Raw genomic sequence first — 14,601 nt, 5'->3', positions numbered from 1 at the left:
TGCGCTAATCTCAGACATAATGCACATACTTTTGGCCTTTTTAATAACTTTTCTTAATACAGTGCAGTAGTTTTTATAATGTTTCATTGTTTTGGGATCTTTACTCCTCCTAGCTACAAGATATATTTCCCTTTTCTGTTTACAAGATATTTTTATCCCTTTAGTAAGCCATGGCTTTTTACACTGTTTCTTGCAATTATATTTCACTGTTTTCTTAGGGAAACTGTTTTCAAGTATACTCACAAACTTTTCATGAAATAGTTTAAATTTTAAATTAGCACCGTGTTCCCTTTACACCTCATCCCAGTCTAAGTGTTGAAAGCTTTCCTTAAAATTTTGAAGTGTTAAATCGTTAATGGAACATACTATTTTGGAGGACTGTTTTGCATTACTGTATGGGGCTATATCGTATACTGTAACTAGCTGTGCATCGTGATCAGACAGACCATTCTTAACAGGAAAAGATTTTATTTGACTGAATTTATCTTGGTCTATGAAAACAATATGTATCAGTGTGCTGCTTTCCTGTACCACCTGAGTAGGAAAATCAATAACTGATGTCAAATTGAAAGAACCAAGTAATACTTATAGGTCAAGCTTTCTATCTGACTCCTTCAGAAAATCTACATTGAAATCCCCACAAACAATAAATTGCTGTCCTTTGTCTGAGAGGTAGCACGACAAAGAATCCATGGTTTTCAAAGATAGTTGAAAATTTCCCAATGGGGACCTGTACATGGCTACAATTATAAAAGTGCCTTTATTTAGTTTAAGCTCACATGCATGTGCTTCTATGTGTTGCTCTATGTAAAAATTTTTAGTTTGCAAATTTTTAACACTATGACTGATTTTTATCATATATGGCAACTCCTCCTCTCTCTATAGTGTCTCTACTTACATGTGCTGAAAGCACCTACATTTACCATTTCCATACCTGTGACTATAAGATGTTCAGACAGGCACAGTACATCTATTCCACCCTCAGTTTCTAAATCTTCTATATAAACAAGAAGCTCATCTACTTTGTTTTTTAATCCCCTGATATTCTGATGCAATATATTTACATTATTTTTTACTGTGCTTTTATGTGAATCTTATGACATACTAACATTATTTTTCACTGTACTGTTATGAGAATCTTGTGATATTTTCACATCACTGGTACCTGCCTGTCTGAACTTTTCATTAACCTTAATTTCAATCAATGTAGGTTGATTGGATACTGATATTACCCTAAAAAGGTACTCCCATGATTTTCAGTGCCCCCCTTAAAGATTTTGCTATCATTCCAGCCAGTTTACCCTTCCCTTTCCTATTGAGATGCAGGCCATGTCTTGTGAAGTCCCACCTACCAATACCATCAACAGGAACCAAACCTATGCTTGACAAAGTAGTCACCCTAAGCAGCTGATCTAGCTCCATATTGATCCTCCTGACAGATCTGTTCAATTGGGGCATAGAAGCATGAACCAAGCCAACATTTGTGTGGTTCATTGGAGATACTATTTCAACTAGGTCACACTTAATATTGTAGCCCTGATCCCTATCAATACTGTTTCCTGCTCCAGCCACTACCACAACATGATCCTGCTTTGTAAAACCTTTGCACAATGATCCTACATCCTCTATCACTTGGCTAAGACATGCACTGGGCTTGAAAATACTTGTGACTCAGTACCTGTCACCTAATTTTTCCTGCAGTTGCACCACAGGCTTCAGATGAATATTTAGATGAACTGACTAGTTCCTGAAAGAGGTGCCACCCAGATAATTGTCAAATTTTGATGAGACCAGTATGTAAAAAAACCCACAGAAAATATTTTGGTTAGCGCTGTCAAGCAGTGCACTGAGAGCAATATATGTTTCATTCTACTTCCACCAAATAGCACATATTTGTGCCAGCTGTTGGATTTGGCTTTCTTCAGACCACTTAAAAGAGATTGGAAGAAGCTGTTGTCTGAGTGGAAAATGAAAAACAGAGGATCAATAAGAAAGTATCAGTTTCCCAGATTACTAAAAAACGAAGTAATGGATGTGATTAAAGCTAACTTATATGACAACAGGAAAGCTGGTTTCAAAAGAATGTAGTCTTTGCACCGGTTGAGGAGGTAGTTCCCAAATTTTTGTCTAAAACCTCAATGTCAAATGAAGCAAATGCATCTTGAATCCTTAAAAGAATTTCTAAGATCAACGGAAGAAAAAGAAACTGTCACAAAGCCAATGAAGAAACAGATCACTATCACTGCAGGAAAAAGTGTATGTGGGAACTGTGTAGTACAGGCACCTGAAAACCCAGAAGAAAACGAAGGAAAAGAAAAGAAAGGCAGTCACAAAAGATGTAAATGCAAAAAGACAATAAAGAGAAACTTAAGGACAAGCGATGAGTCTTTGGAAACAGAAAGTGGCCACAACATATCATGCCATGATAGCAGTTCTTCAGTTGATGGAGCTATTTATATGTTATTTAATGAACATATATATGTATGCAATTGCACATGAAAATAGCTTGAATAACAATTGGTTGTGAAGAAATTAACCACAATGAAATGGATGGAACTAAAAGTAGTTCTATCAGTGAATGACTTTGTAGTGGATAAGTTCACCCAGAATAAAAGTTTGATTGATTGATTGATTTCTTTATTAATCCATGTAATAATTTACATTGTGTGGATTTCGTCAGCAAAATCATATACAATACAATATACCTACAATTTATACACATAAAATTAGTGTTTACACGCATTTTTGAGGTATCTTACATTAGTTTCATATCCTTATGTAATTTTCTTATAGTACTGTACAATTCTGGATTTCATATTATAATTATTTCCCCATGTATTACAATGCAGACTACTTTAATTTCACTACATGTTTTAATTCCAATAGTCTGTTACTGCATAATAACTTTTATTTAATAAAAAAAATTTTAGTTTTGTTTTGAACTGTCCACTTGTGTCAATATCTTTTATATCTTGGGGTAATTTATTATATAATTTAACGTCATTGTACAACAAGCTCTGCTGAGTTTTAACTTTATTTTTCCTCTCTAGATGCAGATTGTATTGGTTTCTAGTTTCATAGCTGTGTACTAAAGAATTTTTCATGTAGCAGTCAATATTTTTTTACATACATAATACTTTGAAAAATGTATTCACAGGGGACAGTTACGATTTCCAGCTTTTGGAGACGTTCAAGGCAGTAAGCCCTCCTGCCACTCTTGGTTATCATACGAATTGCTCTTTTCTGTAATTTGAAAACTATTTGAATATTTTTACTGTTGACTCCACAAAATATTATTCTATAGGTAATAACAGAGTGGATATAAGAAAAATATACAGATCTGATGCATGTTGTATCACACACTGCAGTCAGAATTCTAAGAGCATAGCATGCTGTAGTGATTCTGTTAGTAAGTATTTTAATATTAATATGTTCTTCCCACTTTAACTGACTGTCAACATGCATACCAAGAAATTTTGTGTAGTATACACATTCTATAGTTTCGTCGTTTAACTTAAAGTTGTTATAGTTTGTTTTTTTTTGTGGATGCCCACTCACGTACACTGTCTAGTGGCTTTTTCTTTCAGTGCATCTGGTGATTTGTCACTGATTAGAACTTTTGAGTCATCTGTAAACAATATTGTTTGCCCATGCTTGATGCTCTGTGGGAAGTCATTTATGTAAATGAGGAATAGTATTGGGCCAAGGACACTACCCTGTGGGACACCTATATTTACATATTTTGGGTCTGAAGTATACTTTACAATATAGTTTGAGCAACTTGAAATATGTGATATTTCAGTCACCTGTCTTCTATTTTTTAGATATGACTGGAACCACTTTTTCACAAGTTCCCTTATTCCCAGTTCATCTAACTTATTTAACAATATGTTGTGGTCTACTGTATCAAACGTTTAAGTTAGATCAAGAAATATACCTGCTGTGTAGTTCTCTTTATCTAATGCTTCTAGAATGTGTTTTGTGAGCTGTGCTGTTGCTGATTCTATGCTCTTCCCTGATCGAAATCCAAACTGGTCAACAGACAGTAAGTTGTATTTATTTAAATAATTCATTAGCCTATCTTTCATAATAGTTTCTAATATTTTTGCAAAGCATGAGAGTAGAGAAACTGGCCTATAATTTTAAATTTTTCCTGCATCACCTTTTTTGAAGAGAGTTAGTTATTTAGCATATTTTAAATAGTCTGGAAAGAAGTCCTGCTTAAAAGATTGATTTATAATATCAACTAAAGGTGGAAGTAGGCTCTTGATACAGTCCTTAATTACAAAAATGGGGACTTCATCCCGACCAGCTGAGTTTTTGTTTCTCAGTTTGCTAACTGCTTTATAGACTTCTTCCTGTGTTGTAGGGAATAACACCATTGAGTGTGATACACCATTATTTTTCTTTTTGACCTGAGGGTTTGTTAAAAAAAATTTCTGTAATTTTATTCCTGTGCTACTAAAATAATCATTTATATAGTTTGCCAAATATATTGGTTCTTTTATTAGAGTCCCTTCCTCTTTGATTTTCAAGCTTGGCAGATTCATTTTCCTGGTACCAGTTTCCTGCTTCACAATCTTCCATACTGCCTTATTTTTGTTTTCAGCAGAGAGCACCAGTTTGAAGTTATGAGCTCTCTTTGCTGCAAGCAATATTTTCCTATATGTTTTCCTATATCTTTTATACAAGAGTGAGAAAGCAGGATTAGTTTGGCTGTGTTTAGTGGAGCTCAGGAAATTTAGTGTTTCAGACGATTTTTTGATGCCTTTTGTGACCCACTTGTTTTTTCCTGCTGTTGATAATGGACATAATACTTTAGGAAATGTTTCTTCAAAATTTAATTTAAACAAAGTCATGAAATTTTTGAATTTTTCATTTGCATCTACATCTGAGTATACTGAGTCCCATGTTTGTCCTGCTGTCTGTTTGGCAAACTCATATCTATTTTGTTTAGAAAAATTCGTCTGTAAATATGCATTTTCTTTGTTTCTTCTGGAGCCACTTTTATATTAATGATTTCACCTGAGTGATCAGATAATCCTAGCTCTGCTACCACCACTTAGCAGTTTTCTTTGCCTAAATCTGTTAATACCTGATCAACAGCTGTCTTTGAGTATTTTGTTATTCTTGTTGCACAGTTAACCATTGGAACTAGATTGAAACTTTGAGCAAGACTTTGTTATGAGTACCATGTAGATTCAGGATTCAGTTTATCTACATTTAGGTCTCCACATATGAGAGTGTGGTTCTTTGGAGTGGATATCTAGTCAAGAACATGATTAAGTTTGGAGAAAAAGATGTTGAAGTCTCCACTAGGAGATCTGTATATACATAAAATAATCAAATTCCTACACCTGTATTGGTTCCTGATTTCAACTGCCGCCAGTCCAAAATGTTACTCTTCACTGATTGCACTTAAATCGCTTCTAGTCTTATAATTTTGTTTTACACAAATACATAGAAGTCCTACAGAATGCATACGCTAAATTATAAGACTACAAGAATAATTGATTAATTTCAGTCTCATTTCACCAATGCTAAGTGAGACAAACAACTGAGCACTCTGTAGACTCCAGCTCCACTTGGATCTTATTTACTAGGGAACATAAATTTTGGTGAACAACTTTTAAGTAATTTTTGCCAACACTATTTGCGTTCCCCTTTTTTTCATTTTAATGTCGTTCTGTGTTGGTTCAACTGCTTCCTTATTACGATTACACAAAGACACAGCATGAAAAGTTCTTTATAGGCAAGATTCAGAAAGAAGGAAACAACAGGTGTAAGATTAGCTATTTGAGAAATTATTTGCAGTCCAAAAAATACCTCCTGTCTTTCCAAATGTTGAGGACGCTGAGGAAAACATCTCACTTAAAAGAAATAAAACAGCTTTGAAGCCTTTCATTAAGTTCAGCAGATGTTACACATTTAAATGCAATTAGTTTTTATATTTTGGGTATTGTACAAGAACTAGTTGAGGTTCAGTCAAAATATATGTAAATAATATTTTACTGAGTAAAATACAGAGTTTGCAAAATGCAGGAAGCACATATTCCAAAGTCAAAAATCCTTTTTTATATCTAAGAACATTGATGTTCTTCTTAAAAAATGTGTGGTTATATAAAACATAAATGGTTTTATTAACACAGTAATCTTTTGTCAAAGTTGAAAAGTGTCCCAAGTTAGGGCATTTGACTATATTGTAATCACGTACATCATAGTTCCTTTTGAACTATGGTGGATTATTTACAACAGAGTTCATCAGTGAAGCAATACTCAAAATGACTAAATTTTTAAACACACACCATGATTCTGGGTGAGCACCAAATATTATCCTTACAGTACTTTTTTGAACTATAGTCACTTTTTATTAAAAATGATTTACCATTTAACATTATTGCATACGACATTATTGAATGAAAATATGCAAAATATTTCAACATACTGATTTTTGTCCCCAAGTTCTACAAAGATTCTAACAAGGAAAGAATTTGTGTTTGAACGAACATATCTCTATGAAACTTTGGTTGCTGGACCATTATGTACTGTAGTGAATTGAGGATTCTTTGATCTCTTCCACAAATTGACATGCAGATTACTTACTATATTGTCCCATGTTGAGAGCCAAAAATTTATTGGTTCCCTCAAAATTCTCTGTGACATCACACAGCATGTAAATTACCAATAATATTGCCCAATCAATAAGTTAGTGAACTCAAAAAGCAATAGGTTATGAGATTAAAGGAGTGATAAGCAAATGGAACAGACTGTTTAGATGAATAAAATATGAAATGACTGTATTTATTTCAGTAATTTTGATGCACAAAACAAAATAAAAAATTATAAATCTCAGAGCCAATATGATTGGGCATGGCCATGAGTCAGTTATTAGGAGAATGAGGCAAAAATTAAACATCTCATCACTTTTCATAGTCAATTGTCATGTGGTGACAGCAGCAAGTGGCTGTGTTTGGATAGTATGTCACCTTGTAGTAGCAGCGGCAAATTGGCAGCTCATATCAGCCACTGTCTTTACGGTGAGGCCAGGTATGGTCTCAACACTGACTGTTCACCATGTGTTCCATGGCCGAATCTGTGATATCACAGTGTTGGGATGCAGATGTAGGTGATGGATGGAAGAACCCCCATGTTCTCCTACTTCCATCCTATCTCACTGACTGTCCTCTTCTACTATCAATCCGCTAAGCTACAAATGCTTGAAATTTTCCTCCTATCAGCATGCCCAATGACTGATTGCTATTTCATGACCATACATTCCAGTGCAGAATGGAAAATTTCCATCTTGTGTGTGCCGGTGTGTTACTTGGGAATCAATGTCTTTATCATGGTTTCTCTGTCACGGCTGTTGCCACCATTGGCCACAAATTGTTCCAATGTCTTTCTTCATTCCTTAGTTGTTGTGAAAACAGCCACACAACATTTCTTTGTAATAGCTTTCACCGCATATGACCTGGACAGTCTCACGTTTGTACTTTGGCTAAGAATCTGCTGGAGTTTCTTGATTTATGAGCAATATCCTTCCTGTCCAGAAAACATCTTTTTTAGCAGGCAGACTTCTTACATAGTTCTTTAGTCTCACATGCCTCCCTGAGTATATTGTTGGTGCATTGTGTTTACACTCCCTCCTAGTTACTGGGGGTACTCGAATTCTCGACACATTCTTGCTTTCAAAGTTAAGTAAAAGTGGCTGCTCTCAGCCAGAAGATTCACACACCTCCATACGTACCTTCTTGACACTTTTGTGTCTATGCTCCATCCCAGTGGCTGTAGGGTCCATCAGTTTTTGGTACACTTCTCATTGTCCACCAGACTCTTCACAAGGTGTTCATTCTTAAGCAAGGGGAAGCATCCTCCTGTCTACATCATGTGTTGTTGCAAAATGCCTCCAATGTCCATGTCTCAGGCAGCTGCCGCATGGGGTTGGCCTGGTCCTGAACCACTGAAGGAGCTATCACACAGTTCCTTTCAAGACTTTTAACCTTCTGGTATGGAAGGTTGAGAGTCATGACAAAGTGGCTCATCTATGTTCAGTTGACTCATTGCACACACATTTCGAAAAGAAGAATAAAAATCTTCATTCCTTGACAGTAACACTAACACTTCACTCACTAATGAGGGGTTTTGGGGGGATGTTAAATTTTCAGCTGTGCTCTAGTATTTAAGACCCAGTCGACTATTTACACAAGCAGTTACCCTTGATAAATAGATACAACACAAATTACATTGAACATGGTGATAACATCACAGATAATCATACGACAAATGTAATTAAACATTGACACAATATGTGTGAAAATAAATATAAATAGGAAATAAATGTAAACCACACACAGTAATGTCGTTTATTCTGGAGATATGAAAAAAAAAAAAAAAAAAAAAAAAAAAAAAAAAAAGAAACCATACACATACACATACAAGACACATACAGTTAAGACATGTGAAACAAAATTACCTTTATACTGCAATAGTGTTTATCAAAGTGTTATGAGTCACAAATACCAACATGGAAAACACAAGACAACTGCAACACGCAATAGTTGACCTTACACAGTAGTAATGTTCATCAATGAGTTCTTTAAAATGGACACAAAACACAAAATGGATGTCAGGTCAAACACTTGGTCACACAAAACAAAAAGTTTTTGATGACATACATAACTGGACTGCCACAGGCCAAGGCCAGTAGGACTGGATGGGTAACGCCACAATGTTTTTAGCAATAGCGCACAATGTTCCTTCTCAGTGAGCTCATTTTCCGACTTAATAAAAAAATACTGTCCAAGCATGGTTTGTAAGGCCTGAAGTACCGACTCACCACCATGTCTTCCTCTGTCATTAGACATCACTGGATATGGATAAGGAGGGACATGTGGTCAGCACACTGCTCTCCCTGCCATTTTCCGTTTTCGTGACCAGAGCTGCTATTATTCAATCAATTTCCTCAAATTGGCCTCACAAGGACTTCGTGCACTTTGCTTGCCAACAGCACTTGGCAGATCCAGTCAGTGACCCATCCAAGTGCTAGCCAAGCCCAACAGCACTTAACTTTGGTGATATGATAGGAACCAGTGCTACCACTGCGGCATGGCTGTTGGCTTTCATGCCGTATAACACATATAAAAATAAGATTGGTACCTTCTTTTCTACCACAGAACCTACAATCATTGTGTATAATGCATGTATTATTGATCTTTAGGAGACAAAAACGGTTCAAATGGCTCTGAGCACTATGGGACTCAACTGCTGTGGTCATAAGTCCCCTAGAACTTAGAACTAATTAAACCTAACTAACCTAAGGACATCACACACATCCATGCCCGAGGCAGGATTCGAACCTGCGACCGTAGCGGTCATGCGGTTTCAGACTGTAGCGCCTTTAACCGCTCGGCCACTCCGGCCGGCCTTTAGGAGACATCCTTCTTATTTACTAGGTTCAGCTGAGCAAACCTTGTGAACAGATTCGAATTTCAACACAACAAAAAAGTCATGCAAGTCCTAACTTTGTATACTTGAGAGATCTTAGCCTGCCCTTAAATTCAAATATGTAAAATAATCTTATACTATAAGTTTAATGGTGTCATCAACAGACTTGAATGTCAACAATAAAAGAAAAGGTATGTGTACCTAACTTTGTACACATTTGAGTGATTTCAACCTACCCTTAAATTCTTACATGTAAAATAATACTAACATACTTCAATCCACATTTCATGCGCTATTTTGTAGAGGTAAAATGTCTTCACCATCAGCTGTAAGGTATTAATGGTGCATCTCAGTATGCTGTGGCATTTCTGTATATGCTGCAACAGAAATCTCATCAAATACTGGTTCGTGTGTGGTTTCCACCATTCACACTAGTATCATTTCATTGAACACCTCACATAGTAACACAATAGAACATGGACACATCACATGTATTACAATTAAGTACACACAGCAAAAAAAAAAATAAAGTACACAGAAATGGCAATGCGCTTTTGTGGGCTGCATGATAATTCTGCATGACGGAGTCTCATTTTATCAAATGTATGCATCTCCCCTCAGCCTTACACTGCATGTTGGGATGACACACAGAACCCACACTCACATACATGCAACTGTCATGTCATCTCACCACATTCACACCAAGTGTTACACAGTCCAGGCACATACAAAAATGATATCTAACCACAATCAATATTTACTGATTACTTTGACGGAAAAGCTATTCAGAAAATACAACATGTTGTTAACAGTCATCTATAAATACTTATATTGCTACTGCTGTACACTCCTTTATTGAGCCACATAAGCTCTCAGGCTGTAGGTGTGAAATATCCCAACCTTCTGCTCATCTTCAAATTGTGAAGGCATTCACTGCTACTGTCTGTTGCACCAAGTATGGGCCTTCGTAATTGTGGAAGAACTTTGCTATCTTTTTCTTTTCGACATGCGACAGCCTAAGCGTTCTCACAAGGATTCAGTACCCAATCTCATAAGTCTCTGTCCTTTTTCCCTACTCCTTTTTGATTCTTTCTCTATTATGAACTCTCAGATCCGATTCATGCATTTCTGGAGTGTTCTGCCTCTCTTCCCATCAGAGGTTTGACAGTCCTGTCAGCCATTGACTTCTCCAGTTTCTGGAACTGTAGGTATATTGGTCTGTACCCAGTACTGCAATACATGGCTTCAATAAAATATCTATCTTCAGTGGTGGCGTTATGCATCGGTGACGTTGGCGAAGGTTGTTGAAGCTGTTAAAATTTTAGCTACTTAGTTGTCCGTCTCTGTTTCCGTACAAATGTAGTAGTATTGACCGAGGGTCGTAGTGAGCATCTATGTGGTAGCACACCAAGCATACAAGTTTGGGACTGCAGACTGGTTCTGGTAGGCCTATTACATTACGTGATTTATGAGGGATATACCTGTCATTAATCAGTGCACGTGCACTAAGCGGCAGACTAAAAACGTTTTGTAAAATAAATTATTAAATTATGTACTTAGAGAGGAAGCTGGTCGCCATATTAAAGAAAGATGCATGTTACATGGAAAATACACTTACTTTTCTTTATACCATTTTCACAGCCTGATTGGTATGCACAGTTTTTCTGAATTGACTCTTGGAACCAACAATAAGCAAATGCAACAATGCTCTATGGAAGGGACAATAAAGGCAGGAGCATTGTCTAGGCTAATAATGCCAGCTCTCCGAAACCAATCCTACCAAGCGAAACTTCACTCTTTTTTCAAGTTATTGAACTGGTACAAGTGAACAAGCCATTCATCACTCAAGGTGTGGTTGTACCAGTTTCAGCCATACATACTAAAGGAACCCCATCCTATAGTAAGTCAATATACAAATACATTTCTTGGCATATTTATTTGGGTACCATCATACATGACAGAATAAAAAAAAAATATTTTGGCACGTACAATAATTGCACAGTCTATTTGCTCTATACCGTGACACTGAGTACTTAAAGTACCCTAGTGTACTTATCAACATACTTAGCACAACATGTTTTTTAGATCATCATGTCTGGAGGACCCTCAAGAGACAGAGGCATATGGAGAAAATGGTAATCTGAAGCATAAAAAAGAAAAAGAAAGGCTGAGATGATTATATCCAACCAAGTTATGAGTTCATGTATGATGAAATTTCTTCAGAAAACTTCAGATGTAACTGCTCCAGAGGCCTCCAACGAAGCTCTAATCCAAGTGTCTTTAGTTTCTGAAATAGAACCAACTTCAGGGTCAAATGAATCTGTTACCCTTTCTGATACAGCATCAGAATTGGGTGAAACACTGTGATCTGATATTGTGAGCGAATAAAGACTTCAAAAGTGCTAATCAAGAGCAAACTGTTCATATAAGAGAGTCATTTACAGAATTAGATCTGGGAAAGTGGGAATTTCCAGTAACAGATTTGCAGCATCATGATTTAATTCAAAATGGTACCCAAAAAAACCAAGAGAATCCTGATAAAAGTTACCCCAAAGATGCAAATAAAGGACACTTTACTAAATTTTATTTCACTAGAAAATTTAGTAATGGGGAAAAGCAACATCACGGATGGTTAGCTTACTCCATATCTCAAGACAAAGTTTATTGCTTTCAGTGTCGACTTTTTACACATTTACAGACACAGATGGTAAAAGAATGACATTGTGACTGGAAATATCTGAGTAGGATATATCAAAAGCATGATCAGGGTCAAGGACACACAGACTGCATGATTAGATGGATGGAATTCTGTAAAGGAATCAAATAGGGAAAAACAATAGATAAAGAAAACGAGGGACTGATTAGGTAGCCAGAAAAGTATTGGTATACCTTGTTTGAAAGACTGATCGATATTATAAAATACTTAGCTTCAAACAATCTGGCGTTTAGAGGGCAGCGATAATCACTTAACCTGAATGACAGCGGAAACAGTGGGAATTTTATAGACTTATTTAAATTGTGATCCGAATATGATCTAACACTAAAAGAGCATTTGCAATGTATTAACGAAAAGCAACTTTGGCAGCATTATCTGAGCCACGACATACAAAATGGATTAATTACATTAATGTCCAAATCTGTTATCAATGAAATTATAAACAGAGTCAAACAAGCAAAATATTATACCTCGATACTCGATTGTATCAGGAATTCGAGCCATGTGGAACAAATGCCAATAATATTAAGATATTGTAATTCCTCAACTGGAGAGATAAAGGAACATTTCATTGGGCTTTTTGCTGTCGCAGAAACAACGGGAGAGTATGTAACAAATCCCATTTTAAAGGAAGGAGAAAATAATGGCCTAGACATCCAAAACTGTCGAGGACAGGTATATGATAACGGTGTCAATATGGTTGGCATTAATAAAGGTGTTGGAACAAGACTACCAGTAATCAGTATTAATCCATGAGCTTCGTTCACAACATGCAGATACCATTCTTGGAATTTGCTTTCGCTAGAGGCCGGTAACATTTCTACAACAGCTAAAATGTTTTCCGCCTTCATCAATAAAGTGTATGTCCTTTTTACGAAATCGAGCAAACAGTGGTATCTCATAAAAACTAAATTGAAATTGACACTTAAACCTCTGTCTGAAACAAGATGGAAAAGTAGAATTGGAGCTGTAAAAGAGACATTTTTGCAATTTGCTGATATCGAAATTGTGAGTGACCTGAAAAATAGAAGTGATGATTCCAAAACCCTTAGTGACCGTGAAGCAGTCTTGAAGTAAATGTTAACTTTTGAGTTTATTGTTGCAATACACGTGTGATATGAGATTTTGCTATGTGTCAACAATATGAGTAAACTATGACAATCGGTTCAAGTGAACCTGAAAGTTGCTATTGATACTTTACGTTCATTTCATGACTGGATTCAAACACGCAGGATCCATACACAGGATTTGAAACAAGCGTTGTAGAAGCTCCATTGTTTGTAGAAAAAAGTTATGAAATTGAGTCTCAGTTAACCCTTAACTACTATCGACTGTCTCTCAGACCGCTACTAATTTTTGTGTCGAGATATTTCTCACTCCCCTGCAAAGCCAAATGGACTCTTCCATGTACCTTCCTATTGGCTGTCAAGCTACATGTGCCAGCATTGTTGCATTGTTGCTGCTCTTTGTTTCATAATTATTAGCCTTGAGAGGTCTCACAGATGTACCACAGTGTTTGCTTGCTGTGTTTTTATTGCATGATACTATTTCTCCATGGCGGGGAAAGCTGGGCCTTCTGTGCAACATGTGTTATGTGAGACAGATGTCTTCACTTGCAAGATGAGCCTCGGACACCGAAAGAAGAATTCAAAAATCGAAAAACATGCACATTTTGCCCTCCTCGTCTGAAGAGGAAAACAAAGTATCCATGTCAACAGCGTGGTGTTCCGATTTGTTTGGAGTGTTCTAGGAAGGTCTGCGTGAAGTGTTTGCAGGTGGAAATTGACTAAAGTATGATTCAGTGGCACATGAGAACAAGCATTTAATTTTTACTTGTAATTTTAGAAGTAAAATGGTGGCAAAGTTTCTCCATTCATAGACGTATGGTCTGAAATATTCGCTCTACATTGCAAAGTGAGTTGTAAACTAAAAGCTGACTTTGCACACAATTTTTCGTAAGTCATGTCGGATTTTTCCACCTAGTTATATTGCCAATTTGTAATATAATCCCTCTGATGAAAATCTATGTGTGAGTAGAGAGCTAACTATTTGCTGTTATTTTCGTAACTCATAAAATAAAAATATACTCCAGATTTCACATTGTTTTAATTGTCAAAGTGTTTAAAATACTGCAGTTTTAAAAAAAAATCAAATTTCTACAAAAGCCACCTCTAAGAAGTGTAATGAATGACTGGAAGTCAATAAACTATATATATTCAGCAAAATTCTGGTTTGATATATAAAATAGAAAAATGCGGTCTGTGAGACCCCTCCATAGTAATTGTGTTCCTGTGAATGACCATAGTAGTTAAGGGTTAAAAAAAAAAGGATAACACAGAAAAAGTCAATGTTCGGTAATGAATAAATTGATGAACCTATACAATCTGCTGAAATGCAGTAGGGAGTTAGCTTTTTTAACATACTGATAGATGCTATAATAG

General features: G+C 36.1%; 1 pseudogene; it reads right to left on the bottom strand.

Annotated features, from left to right (window-relative positions):
- Positions 1 to 8,998: 8,998 nt before the first annotated feature.
- Positions 8,999 to 9,117, bottom strand: LOC126191797 (5S ribosomal RNA; annotated as a pseudogene).
- Between the last annotated feature and the right edge of the window lie 5,484 nt (positions 9,118 to 14,601).

This window comes from Schistocerca nitens, chromosome 6 (genome assembly GCF_023898315.1).
Source record: "Schistocerca nitens isolate TAMUIC-IGC-003100 chromosome 6, iqSchNite1.1, whole genome shotgun sequence".
NCBI lineage: Eukaryota > Metazoa > Arthropoda > Insecta > Orthoptera > Acrididae > Schistocerca > Schistocerca nitens.
The sequence above is the reverse complement of the archived record's forward strand: the minus strand, read 5'-3'. Positions and strand labels throughout refer to the sequence as shown.